Source organism: Perognathus longimembris, chromosome 8 (assembly GCF_023159225.1).
Source record: "Perognathus longimembris pacificus isolate PPM17 chromosome 8, ASM2315922v1, whole genome shotgun sequence".
Taxonomy (NCBI): Eukaryota; Metazoa; Chordata; class Mammalia; order Rodentia; family Heteromyidae; genus Perognathus; species Perognathus longimembris.
This window is the reverse complement of record NC_063168.1, coordinates 48,338,063-48,351,955: the sequence shown is the minus strand read 5'-3', so window position 1 is coordinate 48,351,955 and position 13,893 is coordinate 48,338,063. Positions and strand designations below refer to the sequence as shown.

General features: G+C 39.5%; 1 long non-coding RNA gene across 1 annotated transcript; it reads right to left on the bottom strand.

The window, feature by feature from the left end:
- Positions 1-2,852: 2,852 nt before the first annotated feature.
- On the bottom strand, positions 2,853-12,780 carry LOC125356908. The gene is made up of 2 exons (XR_007211981.1): positions 12,743-12,780; positions 2,853-2,913 (listed from the first exon to the last, which is right to left on the bottom strand). It is a non-coding gene; the product is annotated as an uncharacterized LOC125356908 (long non-coding RNA).
- Positions 12,781-13,893: the final 1,113 nt, after the last annotated feature.

Here is a 13,893-nt window from a genome sequence, read left to right as displayed (position 1 = left end):
CCAGCATTCAGATGCTAAGATCTAAACTGAAGATCTGTGAGTGCCAGGCTAACCAGGGTGCTAACGCTGCACACAGGCAAACCAGAATGACTGGTCTGACTCATGCAGGATAATTGAGACCCCTCCAGTTAGGAGGCTGTTTTATTCTTAGTGCTAATTATTACTCTGTTAACTGTCATTTCTCTTATCCCTTTTTGCAGCTCAGGCTGTGACCATGGCAGGGACTGAAATCTCCATGTTTCTGTCTTAGCCTGCAGCTTCCAAATGCAATGCCATTTATTTCTGAGAAACTCCTTAATATGCATTATGTGTGGGCCTGCCTGACTGTCTTCCATCTTGGTACTAGGGCCTGAACTCAGGGCTTCAAGGCTCTTGCCTGGCTGTTTTGCTCATGGCTGAAATTCTACCACTTGAATCATGCCTGTAAATCCTTTTTGCCGATTAATTAGAGATAGAGTGCAGTGGACTTTTCTGCCTAGTTTGGCTTTAAACCTTGATCCTCAGAGCTCAGCCCCTTGAGTAGGTAGGATTACAAGTGTGAGCCACTGGTATTCAATTTTTCTCACTTTTTATGACTGTATATTAATTGTACAAAAGAATTTCAATATGACACTTCCATGTATGTATATATAGTATAATCCAATTCACTCCATTACTCTCCTGAACCCCTAGTTTTAAGCCAAATAAATATCCCTACAAAATATAACTTACATCTCTGGCTTCCCTCACAGTTCCATGTGATCAAACAAACATCTTGGCTTTGGCTAGTGGGATGTGAAGACAATTCCAGGAAGCCATGTTAAATAAAGGGAAGGATGATCTTCTGTTTTCTTTTTCTTTTTTGCCAGTCCTGGGCCTTGAACTCAGGGCCTGAGCACTGTCCCTGGCTTCTTTTCTTTTGCTCAAGGATAGCACTCTACCACTTGAGCCACAGCACCACCTCTGACCATTTTCTGTATATGTGGTGCTGGGGAATCGAACCCAGGGCTTCATAGGTACGAGGCAAGCACTCTTGCCACTAGCCATATTCCCAGCCCCTGCTCTTCTGTTTTCTCTGGCTGGTAGACTGTGGATTTGATCACTGTCACTAGAGAAGTCATTTGGGGATATAGTGTAGATGCTGAACACTGAGGATGCTGAGGCCACAAAACTATGAAGTTTAGTTCCTGATAATTCCCTGAGCTGCTCATAAAAACTCTAGATTGGGGCTGGGGATATGGCCTAGTGGCAAGAGTGCTTGCCTCGTATACATGAAGCCCTGGGTTCAAGTCCCCAGTACCACATATACAGAAAACGGCCAGAGGTGGCACTGTGGCTCAAGTGGCAGAGTGCTAGCCTTGAGCAAACTAGGGACAGTGCTCAGGCCCTGAGTCCAAGCCCAGGACTGGCAAAAAAAAAAAAAAAAAAAGGAAGGAAATATACCCAGGTGTTAAGTTGTTGGTGTAAGATGATAGTTTTCCCCAGTTATATCCTTTTAAAAATATTTTATTATCTTTAAGTAGTTGTACAAGAGTTACCATTCAACAAAGCAGTTTATGAACACAGTACATCTTGATCAATTTCACCCCTTTCAACATTCTCACCCATTCATCTCAACCTATCTTTTCTCTCAATCTAACCTATATTTGCACTTTATTGGTAGTAAGCACTGTACAAATCTTGTGTTTTTTATCTAGTTTTTAAAACTTTACATTATTCCCTGTATCTGTGGGACATCACAGCTGTGATTAAGAATGTGACTAATGAGCCAGGGTTCAGTTCCTGAATTCAGTATTGATACTAATGAGCCAGCTCAGCCTGGCTTCAGTATTGCTTTTTAACCTTATGCAAATACTTCTCTGAAAGCAGTTTCTTCATCTATAACTCTGTATGATAATCTTACCCTAGGATTATTAATCTTTTTAAGATTATGGTCTGAATTAAATAAGGTTAATGGAACAAAGTCACTTAGCAGCATGTATGTAGCAAACAGTCAATAAATGCTATATAATGTTGTTAGATCTATATGCTCCTAGCACATCCATTTGGACATTGTCATCAGCCATATCATGTCAGTATTTTACAGCTTGATCAGCTATGCCCTTAGTAGTAATGTATGCTGCTTTCATGTTTTCTTTAGCAGCTGATATTGACTCGAACTATTTAAGAGGTAAGACTCTCCTTGCCAAACTCATAGGTAAAAACTAACGTGACCATCTATGGTCTGAACAATTTTAAAACGGGCATTTAAAAAACAGGACTGGGGGCTGGGGATATAGCCTAGTGGCAAGAGTGCCTGCCTCGGTATACCCGAGGCCCTGGGTTCGATTCCCCAGCACCACATATACAGAAAACGGCCAGAAGCGGCGCTGTGGCTCAAGTGGCAGAGTGCTAGCCTTGAGCGGGAAGAAGCCAGGGACAGTGCTTAGGCCCTGAGTCCAAGGCCCAGGACTGGCCAAAAAAAAAAAACAGAAAAAAAACAGGACTGCTTAAGAGAATCTGGGACCTTCTTTGTTGCTAACAATTTAACAAGTGGTTATAAACAAAGGTAATAGTGTTCCAGTAAATATTTACAAATTTGTTGTAAATCAAAATGGTTGTGGTGAGAGAGTAAATAAAACAACACCTGGTTTTCAGAGAAGATGATAATGAGCTGGGAGTAGTGGTTCACACCTGCAAATCCCATGAGACATTATGATATTGAGGCCAGTTTGTGCTATTTATTGAGATTTTGGGGTGCTAGGGAAGAGCTCTTGGAGAGGGGGGGAGAGAGAGGAAAAAAAAAGAAAGGAAGAAACCCGAAAAAGTAAAGAAGAACTGCTAACTCTTCCACCCATATATAAAAATATGGCTTTATTATTAATTTTGTTAGGATAATAGTAATCCAGTGGCCTTAGGAGCCAAAAATTTGGTGCAAATCCAAGATAAAGTAATCTATTATGCTCACTGTGTCATTCATATTCATGCTAATTATTTTTTTAAAACCCCAAGATAAAGAAGGAAGGAAGGAGGGAAGGAAGCAAGCATGAGAGAAAGAAAGAGAAAAGCAACAGACTCACAAGTGTATAGGTTTGGTGGAAGGGGTGGCTATTTACTGAGGATGGCCTTGAGCACTAATCTGAGGATTTGGGATTCCAAAAGTGTTCTAGAACAAACATAAATTCAACCAGTGAGTTAGTGTTTCCATTTTTTCTAATGTCCCCCTCAGGGTGGTCAAGAGCTTGTTTTCATTGGAAATTATATCCTAACAGGGTAGGAAGTCATACATGCTCGATGACGTAAGTAAAACCACCAGTGAGATCTCAAGAGGGCTAAATGTAACACAAGGAAAGGAATCAGTGTGTATTTTTTAAACAATGGAAAGAATTCTCATTTGTTTTTAATTAAATACTAATAAAAGTCCTGCTTCCCACAAAGGAATAAATAGGTCTGTTACTATCCCTATCAAGAGACAGTCCAGATGACTGGGGGAGCATATTAATTGTTTTAGCTAGATCCCAAATATAGCTAATTTTGTGACAGAGACAATAGCTGTTTACTCAATATCCACAAAACTTTCCTGATAGGCCCAGCCTCTCTTCTGTTAAGCCAGGGCCTTGTGGACCAGTCTCCCAATTGGACTTCCAAGGAACTGTAGGTAGAGGTGAGGGCCCCAGCTGGCCTGAGACTTGTGCCAGTCTTACTGACACAATCAGGTGACAAAAGATGGAGTATAGAGTGCTGGATCACTAAATGGAGTTTCACCAGCCCTCCATGAATTTGTGTGAAGAAGAGCTAGACTTTTGATAAGTGCAATGCATAATTGTACATACTGAGGATTGAATAACAGAAACATATTTTCTTACTAGACTTGAAGTCCAAGATCAAAGGCACGTTTGGTTTCTCCTAAGGCCTCCTTCTTGCGGTGTTCTTGTTGCCTTTACTCCTTGTCCTTCCTCTTCTTACAGAGACATGTCGTATTAGATCAGAAGCTCATGCAATGGACTTACTTTATTCACTTTCCTAAAAAGGTCATCTCCAAATTAGAGTGCATTTTGAGAAATGGTAGGACTTCAACCTATGTGTTTAGGGAGTAGAGACACAATGCAGTCCATAAGGGTCACTGGGAATTTATTTATTATTTATTTATTTATTTATTTATTTATTTATTTATTTATTTATTTATTTTATTTATTTTTGGCTAGTCCTGGGCCTTGGACTCAAGGCCTGAGCACTGTCCCTGGCTTCTTTTTGCTCAAGGCTAGCACTCTGCCACTTGAGCCACAGTGCCACCTCTGGCCATTTTCTGTATATGTGGTGCTGGGGAATCGAACCCAGGACTTCGTGTATAGTCGGCAAGCACTCTTGCCACTAGGCCATATTCCCAGCCCCAACTGGGAATTTATTGTATTGTTATAGCATGCTTGAGCTATATAGCTTTCTTCTTGGTGACAGGAATCAAGATGAGCTTGTTTCCAATATGTAAATTATGCATATATGTGAATGTGTGTGTGTGCATGTAGCTTATGTGTAGAATGTGCTAGGATGTTAAAATCTGTGAATAAGTTACAAAGTGCCAGGAAATTGTTCCCCTTATCCCTTGTGACAGGTAGGAAGGTTCTGGAGGATGGGAGCCTCTGGATAGTTCAACTCAAGTCATTGGTGGCCTCCTCTGTTCACTTATTGTGTTATACAAACACAATTTTCTGTGTATGTGATGGTTTAAAGAAAGTTAAAGAAGACAGGCACCTGTAATCCTAGCTACTCAGGAGGCTCAGTTCTGAGGTTCAAAGATCTTGAGTTCAAACCCTAGTACTGGCACAAATATAAAGACTAAATGTTTAATAGATAATTGGTAGATTACTATCTGCTTCTGTGTTCAAGTTGTTAGAATATGATGTTATGGCTGTTGAACTGCTTAGCAAAATGAATATCAGGAAGCAGAAACATGTGGGGGGAGAGTTTTGAGAGGAGGATGACACACGGAGGAAAAAGGGGTGAGCAAATGCAGTCATTAGATTCAATGTGCATTATATAACAATTGAACTAAGTAACTTGAGGGTAAGGATGGGAGGGAGAAAATGGGGGAGAATGCTGGAAGGGGTGACATCATTTGAAATGCATTGTACTCATAAACCTGACTCATGGAATTGAAACCTCTTTATCTTGTTTTTATTTTGTTTATTTTGTTGAACTTTGACTTTGCCTTTCTTAGGAATTACCTATTTAAGTTCTCTCTTGAATCTACTATATTTCAGGTAATAACATGTATAGATACTTGCATACCACCTAATGTATTTGCTTATAAATTTATAAGCTAAATCTAGCGTCAACATATAAGGGAAAATATGCATCCTTGGTCTCTCTGGACCTGAGTCAGTATAAATTTTCTAGGTCTTTTAATTCCTTTACAAATGGTACAATATAATTCTAATGGATGAGTAAATTTGTATTCTGTATATATATCATATTTCCTTGACCTATTCATCCTCCATTGAGGAGCATCTGGGTTGATTCCATACCTTGGTAATGGTGAATAGTGCTGCAGTGAACATGGCTGTGCTGGTGGCATAACTGATGATGTGTGTAATCTTTTGGATAAATGCCCAGGACTAGAACAGCTAGATCATAGAGTAGTTCTGTTTAACTTTTGAGGACCCTCCATACTTCTTTTCAGAGTAGTTGAACAAGTTATGTACATTCCCCCTAATAGTTTTAGGGTTCCATTTTGTTCACATCAGTGTCAGCTTCTGCTGTTGTTTTCTTGATAATGGCCCCTCTAACTGGGGTGAGGTGGAGTCTCAGTGTAGTTTTGATTTGCATTTCCTTTATGACTAAAGATGCTGAGCATTTCTTCAGGTATCTATTGGCTCTTTTTACTTCTTCTTTGGAGAAGACTTTCTTTAGCTCATTAGTCAATTTATTGATTGTGTTGTTGAGGGAGGTGGAGTTTAGGATTTAATTTTTTAAGTTTGTTGTTTATTCTGGATATTAGGCCATTGTCTGGTGTGTAGCTGGCAAAAATCTCGCATTCTGTAGGCTGCCTTTTTAGTTTGTTAACTATGTCTTTTCCAGTTCAGAAACTTTTTTGTTTGATGCATTCCCATTTATCAAGTCTTTGATTTGTCGTGCTTCTGGATCTTCACTTAGAAAGTTCTGTGCTGTGCCAAGGTGTCCTAATGTTTCTCCCATTCCTTCCTGTAATAGTATCCTGGTCTTACATTGAGGATTTTGACACATTTTGAATTGATGTTGGTATGCGGTGATTAAGAGTCCAGTTTCTGTTTTCTGCATGTGGATATCCAGTTTTCCCAGAACCATTTGTTGAAGAGGCTGTCTTTCTTCCAGTCTATTTTTGGTTCCCTTATTGAACACTTGATGGCTGTATGGGTTTGTTTCTGGGTCTTCTGTTCTGTTCCATTGGCCCTCATCCTATTTGTGTGCCAGTACAAAGCTGTTTTCATTTCTATATCTCTGTAGTACTGTTTCAAGTTTGGTATTGTTATACCTCCAGCACTGCTTTTTCTGCTAAGGATTGCTTTTGTGAATTGGGGGTCTCTAATGAGTCCATATAAATTTTTGGGTTGTTTTCTGTCTTTGAAAAATGATGTTGGGATTTTAATGGGCATTGCACCGAATTAGTAGATTGTTTTGGTCAGCATTGCCATTTTTCACTATATTAATTCTGCCAATCCAGGAGCATTGAAGGTCTTTCCACTTATTTATGTTTTCTTTGATTTCCTTCTTTAAGTTTTTATGGTTTTCACATTAGAGATCCTTTACATCCTTGGTTAATTCCTAAGGGTTGTTGTTCTTACTGTTGTTGTTTGAGACTATTGAAAATGGAATTTCCTTCCTGATTTTTGTCTCAATCTTCTCATTATTGGCATAGAAGAAGGCTGTTGATTTTTATGGATTGGTTTTATATCCTGTTATTTTACCAAGGTTTTGTTGTTGTTGTTTGTGGTAGTGATGATGGAGCTTGAACTCAGGGCCTGATCACTGTCCCCGAGCACTTTTGCTCAAGGCTAGTGTTCCATCACTTTGAGCCACAGTGCCACTTCTGGTTTTCTGGTGGTTAACTGGAGATAAGACTCTCACAGAGGCTGGGAATATGGCCTAGTGGCAACAGTGCTTGCCTTGTATACATGAAGCCAAGGGTTTGATTCCCCAGCACCACATATATAGAAAATGGTCAGAAGTGCAGAAGTGGTGCTGAACTCAAGTGGCAGAGTGATAGCCTTGAGCAAAAAGGAGCCAGGGACAGTGCTTAGGCCCTGAGTCAAGGCTCAGGACTGGCAACAAAAACAAAAACAAAAACAAAAAACCAAAAACTCTCCTGCCTAAGCTGGCTTTGAACCATGATCTTCAGATCTCAGCCTTCTTAGTAGCGAGGATTACAGGTATAAGCCACCAGTGCCCAGCTTACCAATGTTTTTAATCAGTTCTAGTAGCTTGGAAAAGGAGTACACAGGGTCCTTTAAGGACATTCTTAAGGAATACTAGTTTTTAAAATTTTTATTTATTTTCTTTTTGATGCTAGGAATTGTGCCTTCTACCACTTAAATATAATATTAGCCCCCACAAAAAATCTTTGGTATCTGAAATACAATATTGGGATCATAGATTATGATCACATATAACCTCTTATAATGAAAATAAGACCAAAGATGTAAGAAAACAAAAGGTATTAACTTAGCTTTTCTAATGAATGTGCCTAAAAGCAAATTCATAAGGGTCTGGGAGTGTAGTTTAGTGATAAAACACTTGTCTATAAAGCACTTTTCTAGCATGTAAGAATATATGGGTTTGATCCTTCCCACCACAGAAAGTAAAAGAAAAAACAGGGTCAAAAGTTTAGAGATATGAAAGTTAGATTAATCATTTATACACTTGTTTTCAAAAACTAGGAGATTTAGTAGTATTATTTTTGCTGTTGTTACTTATTGTTTTAAAAAGAATTATAATAGGCAAAGATCTGAATAGAAGTTTCTCTAAAGATGATGTAAGCTGGACACTGGTGGCTCATGCCTATAATGCTAGCTACTCAGAAGGCTGAGATCTGAGAATCACAGTTCAAAGCCAGCCCAGGTAGGAAAGTCCATAAGACACTTATCTCCAATTAATTACCAGAAAACCGGAAGTGGTGCTATGGCTCAAAGTGGTAGAACACTAGCCGTAAGTGAAAGAGCTCAGGGACAGCACCCAGGCCCTGACCTCCCCCCTCCCCCAAAAAAAGAGCTATAAGAATTTCCAATAAATTCACGAAAAATACTTAGACTAACTCATCACCAGGGAAGTGAAAATAAAAATAATTTAAAAAAAAACACAGAGAGATACTTCTTCACAATCCTTGGAATGTTAGAACTCCTAAAGTCAGACAGCAACAAAGACCAGTGAAGATGTGAGAAACTACAAAGTTAATATACACTGCCCATAGGGAACGCATGCCCAGATGCTTTTGTCTGGCAGTTTTCTAAAATAATTAATCACTGAGTTACCATATGATACCAAGAGAAATAAAATTTATGTGCACATAGAAATTTGTACACAAATGTATATACAAAAGTATTCATAATTCAGCAACTCAAAAGTCCATCCTTAGAATGAATTGGTGAACAAGAGATGGTTTTTCCATTTAATATACTATTACTTCACCATGGAAAGGAAAGAATTAATGTGCTACAACATGGATGAACCTTGATAGCACTGTGCTGCCTGAAAGAAGCTAGTCTCTGAAAAGCCACATATTGTATGAGTTCATTCATTGAAGTCCAGAATAGGGAAATCTATAGAGATAGCAAGTAGATTTGTAGTTACTTAGGGCTGGGGTGGTAGAAGGAAGGGGAAAGTAGGAGATGATAGTATAAGGTTAAGGAATTTCCCTCCCTCCCTCCTTTCTTTCCTTCCTTCCTTCCTTCTTTCCTTCCTTCCTTCCTTCCTTTCTTCCTTCCTTCTTGTCTTTCTTCTTTCCTATTATCTTTAAGTAATTGTGCTGAGAATTTTAATTCAACATGTCAATTTATGAGTACATGGTGTGTGTGTGTGTGTGTGTGTGTGTGTGTGTGTGTGTGTGTGTGTGCAGGTAGTGGGGTTCGGACTCAGGGCCTCAGGGTGTCACTTGGCTTTTCACTCAAGGTTAGTGCTCTACCATTTGAGACACACCTTCTGTTTACTACAATGCATCTTGATCAGTGTTGGCCCTTTCATCATTCTTCCCCAACTCTCCCAACTCCACCCATCCCTACTTCCTTTCTTGTTTGGTTTTTCTTTTTTCAGTGCTAGTGATCAAATCCAAGGCCTTGGACATGTGGGCAGGTACTATATCTTTGAGCTATATCTTCAGTCCTCCTAGAATTTTGTTTTAATGAGATGATTAAAATGATTTCAAACTGATAGTACCAATGGCTATATATGTGATCATACTTTAAAACTTTGAATTGTAGACTTTAAATTGGAAATTGTTTATGAATTATATCTCAATACACCTATTAAAAACTCATTACTTTATAGAAGAAATCAGTAGTGAAGACTAGCTGTGTTTTAGTGGTAGAGCACTTGTTTGCCATATGCTCCACCCTGGCTTCCATCTCTAGCACCCTTCTCCAATCGTGTGTGTGTGTGTGTGTGTGTGTGTGTGTGTGTGTGTGTGTGAAAGGGAAATCGTTTTATGCATAGGAAGACTAGAGCCTCACAGAGTTGACAATAGTGGCTTAAAGTCACAGCATACTGGTATAAGAACCAGGCATCTGGTTCCTTCAGGAGAGTGCATTTTGTTTTCAGAACAGTTGCTCAGTGTTCCTTCCATATCTGAGATGAAAAGTTCCATGATAAAACTGCAGACATTCGGGGCTGGGGATATGGCCTAGTGGCATGAGGCCCTGGGTTCAATTCCCCAGCACCACATATACAGAAAACAGCCAGAAGTGGCGCTGTGGCTCGTGGCAGAGTGCTAGCCTTGAGCAAAAGGAAGCCAGGGACAGTGCTCAGGCCATGAGTCCAAGGCCCAGGACTGGCCAAAAAAAAAAAAAAAACAAAACTGCAGACATTCGGGGCTGGGAACATGGTCTGGTGGCAAGAGTGCTTGCCTTGTATATATGAAGCCCTGGGTTTGATTCCTCAGCACCACATACATACAAAAAGGCCAGAAGTGGTGCTGTGGCTCAAGTGGTAGAGTGCTAGCCTAGAGCCAAAAAAGAAGCCCGGGACAGTGCTCAGGCCCTGAGTCCAAGCTCCACGACTGGCAAAAAAACAAAAAACAAAAAAAAAAAACTGCACACATTCAGTCTGCATTGAGCCTCAAAGGTGAAAGCAAAGCATCTAAGAGGAAAGTGCTCTATCTAACAGTTCTGCTCTGAACAATGTCCCTCTTTGTGGAAAGAAATGGGAAATTGCAGAAAAGCTGAGCATAATAAGGTAGTAGAAATAGAATTCACCTTCTTGCTTTAAACACTGCACCATTTATGGGCATGTTCATGAGTGTAATCACACCAGTGGAGGAGGCTTTTGCCAACTCCTTAAAAATGGCTATTCATAGAAATAGTAAGCAAAATACTATACAAACATTTTATATGTCTATGAGACAATCACATCTATTCATGATCAGTTATATTGCAGTGCACAATGTGCAATTTTTCCACAAAAGCTTTATTTCCAAAGCTGCCTGGACAGGGACCAACCACTCTTTCTGATTTGCATCATACTTTTTGAGTGTTTTTGCATATTATCATGTCTGGTACTCCAACGAATCATATGAAATCAAGGGTGCAGGTATTATTGGCCCCATTTTGCAGATAGAAAATTATTTTTAGGGGGGCTGGGGATATAGCCTAGTGGCAAGAGTGCCTGCCTCGGATACACGAGGCCCTAGGTTCGATTCCCCAGCACCACATATACAGAAAATGGCCAGAAGCGGCGCTGTGGCTCAAGTGGCAGAGTGCTAGCCTTGAGCGGGAAGAAGCCAGGGACAGTGCTCAGGCCCTGAGTCCAAGGCCCAGGACTGGCCAAAAAAAAAGAAAATTATTTTTAGGTAAGTAGGGCAAGTTATTACTACCCTCCTCATTTTGTGAATGAGATTATTTATTTTATATAAGCAGTGTGCTAGAAATGACTACAGGAGGCAACTAAAACCTGTCGCTGATCAATTTGGGGGACTATTTAAAACTGGAGGTCAAGAGACAGAGTACGTGCTGGAATGCTGTGGGAATGACAGGCTTATTACTGCCTTATATTTATTATACTTTCATAAGATGCTTTTAGGCCAAACACCAAATCTCCATGTCTTGGAATGCTATGGGATGATTGACAAGGCTGTCTCTTGCACAACTCCAGGGGCACCATTCACACAGAGATGATGCCACTGCCACAGTATTTGTTATGAATGGAGGGCATTCTTTGTGGTTGATAAAGCAGTCTGGACCCTGAATCGGAGATGCTGTGTAGATATCACAGCTGTGAATCAGGGAAACTCCCAAGATTTATATCAAGTTTTATCTCCACATAATCTTCTTCAAGAAATCCTCATGTGGGGCTGGGGATATGGCCTAGTGGCAAGAGAGCCTGCCTCATATACATGAGGCCCTGGGTTCAATTCCCCAGCACCACATATACAGAAAATGGCCAGAAGTGGCGCTGTGGCTCAAGTGGCAGAGTGCTAGCCTTGAGCAAAAGGGAAGCCAGGGACAGTGCTCAGGCCCTGAGTCCAAGCCCCAGGACTGGCCAAAAAAAAAAAAAAAAAAAAAAAAAAAAGAAAAAGAAAAAAAAAAAAGAAATCCTCATGTTCTAACAGATCTTTCTAGGCATCATGTATTTTGATAAGTGTTTATGTTTCATTGTAACTATCACTTATCATTTTATATTGTTCTATGGTTTGCATGTAAGTTTTGCTTTGTAGAAGTTTATCTCCTTGTTAACTATTTTCCAGTCCTTTATGCTTCAGACCTTCATATATGCAATAGGTACAGTATTTTTTTATTTGTTTATTAATTGAACACAAATTTTTTGACAAGGTGTTGTGCAAAAAGGGTACAGTTACATAGTAGGGCAGTGTGTACATTTCTTGTGATATCTTATGTCCAGTTTTTCTATCTCTTCTCTAGGTCAGGTAGACATATATACAATATACAATGTATCGAGAACATATACAGTAGCCATGTGGCCACACCCAAGAAAGTTCGCCTAGGGCTTTAAATGTAATGTCGATACTAGACCATATGTCGACAATAGTATTATATGAACGTACATACCTAGCTTTTGAGCTATTGTATTCCCCTGAGAGGTCAATTTTTTACCTTTATATGTTGAGTAATTGTTTGGTCTTAGTTACATACTGTTGGGTCGCTGCCCCAATCCTGTGGGGAATACTACTTGACAAGCAGTTTTTGGTTTCCCAGACTTGGTCTCTACTGTCTCTCCGTCTCCCTTTGTTAACAGTCATATATCAGGGAGATCATGCCCCTTTGTTTTCTGTGTTCTAGGCTTGTCTCGCTCAACATTATTTGTTCGAGTTCTGACCATTTCCCTGCGAATAATAATATTTCACCATTCCTAATCGCTAGGTAGTATTCCATTGTGTAAGTACCATATTTTTTGGATCCATTAGTCTGTGGAGGGGCATCTGGGTTGTTTCCATATTTTGTCTATTGTGAATGGTACAGCATATTTGAACCATCAGTTTGCCTTCAACAAATTAGAGTCATTTGGTATGAGTATAGTAAGGAAAGATAAATATATCTAGAAATACATCAATTTATCTATGAAAGAGAATCTCTCCCTTTGGAGTTACTAATTGACTTTCATACTCATTTATAGCGTTTTAATGCAAAAATTGTTGCCTTAAACCTTGTGCCCTTATTTGGTGAATTACATGGGCAAATTTGAGTTTCAGGATAACAACTGGCAGTATACTCAGTCATTCCAAAATGTATCTGGATTGTACTTTCTGAGAGAGAAGGTATTAATTACATAGTTTGTAATTACAAAGGGTTTATCTAAAAGTCGGGACTTCGTGTTAATTTAAAACAAACAGCTATTTTTAAGAAGTGTGTCAGAGGTTGACTTCATTAGCTGCATGTAATAGAAATTGACTACAGAAGCAGCTTAACCAAATAGGGTCCTGTTGTTGTTTTGAGACACTATGTAGCACAGGTGGTCTTGAATTCAGGATCCTCTTGTCTCAGTCTCCCCAGTGTTTAGATTATAGACCTGAGCCATTTTGTCTGTTTTTCAAAAGAAGTGCAAATATTAAAAAAATCTATGCCCCTCAATGGACAAATGGATCAAGAAAATGTGATATGTATATACGACGGAATGCTATGCATCCATCAGAAAGAATGACCATTCTTAAGCAAATACCATTCATAAGGAAATAGAAAGACTTCAAAAAAATTACATTGAGGGGCTGGGGATATAGCCTAGTGGCAAGAGTGCCTGCCTCGGATACACGAGGCCCTAGGTTCGATTCCCCAGCACCACATATACAGAAAACGGCCAGAAGCGGCGCTGTGGCTCAAGTGGCAGAGTGCTAGCCTTGAGCGGGAAGAAGCCAGGGACAGTGCTCAGGCCCTGAGTCCAAGGCCCAGGACTGGCCAAAAAAAAAAAAAAAAAAAAAATTACATTGAGCAAAGTAAGCCAGACACAAAGAAACATAGATTACATGTTTTCCCTCTTTTGTTGTAGCTAAAATGTGCCTATAAATCTACAAGTGAAAATACATTTGGACATAATAAATTATACAAGACTCTAAACATTCACACACTGAGACCAAAGGAGGATATTCTTAGGCGAGGATCACAAAGGCTCAACAGTTATGTACATATGATTATATAAAATGCTTTTTATTGAAATGAATGCCAAGAAATGGAAAAGTTATTTGCTATTTTTTCTTCTTTGTTGCTGTTTTTGTTCTTGCGTGTAAGTTTATCTATTTTGGGGAGA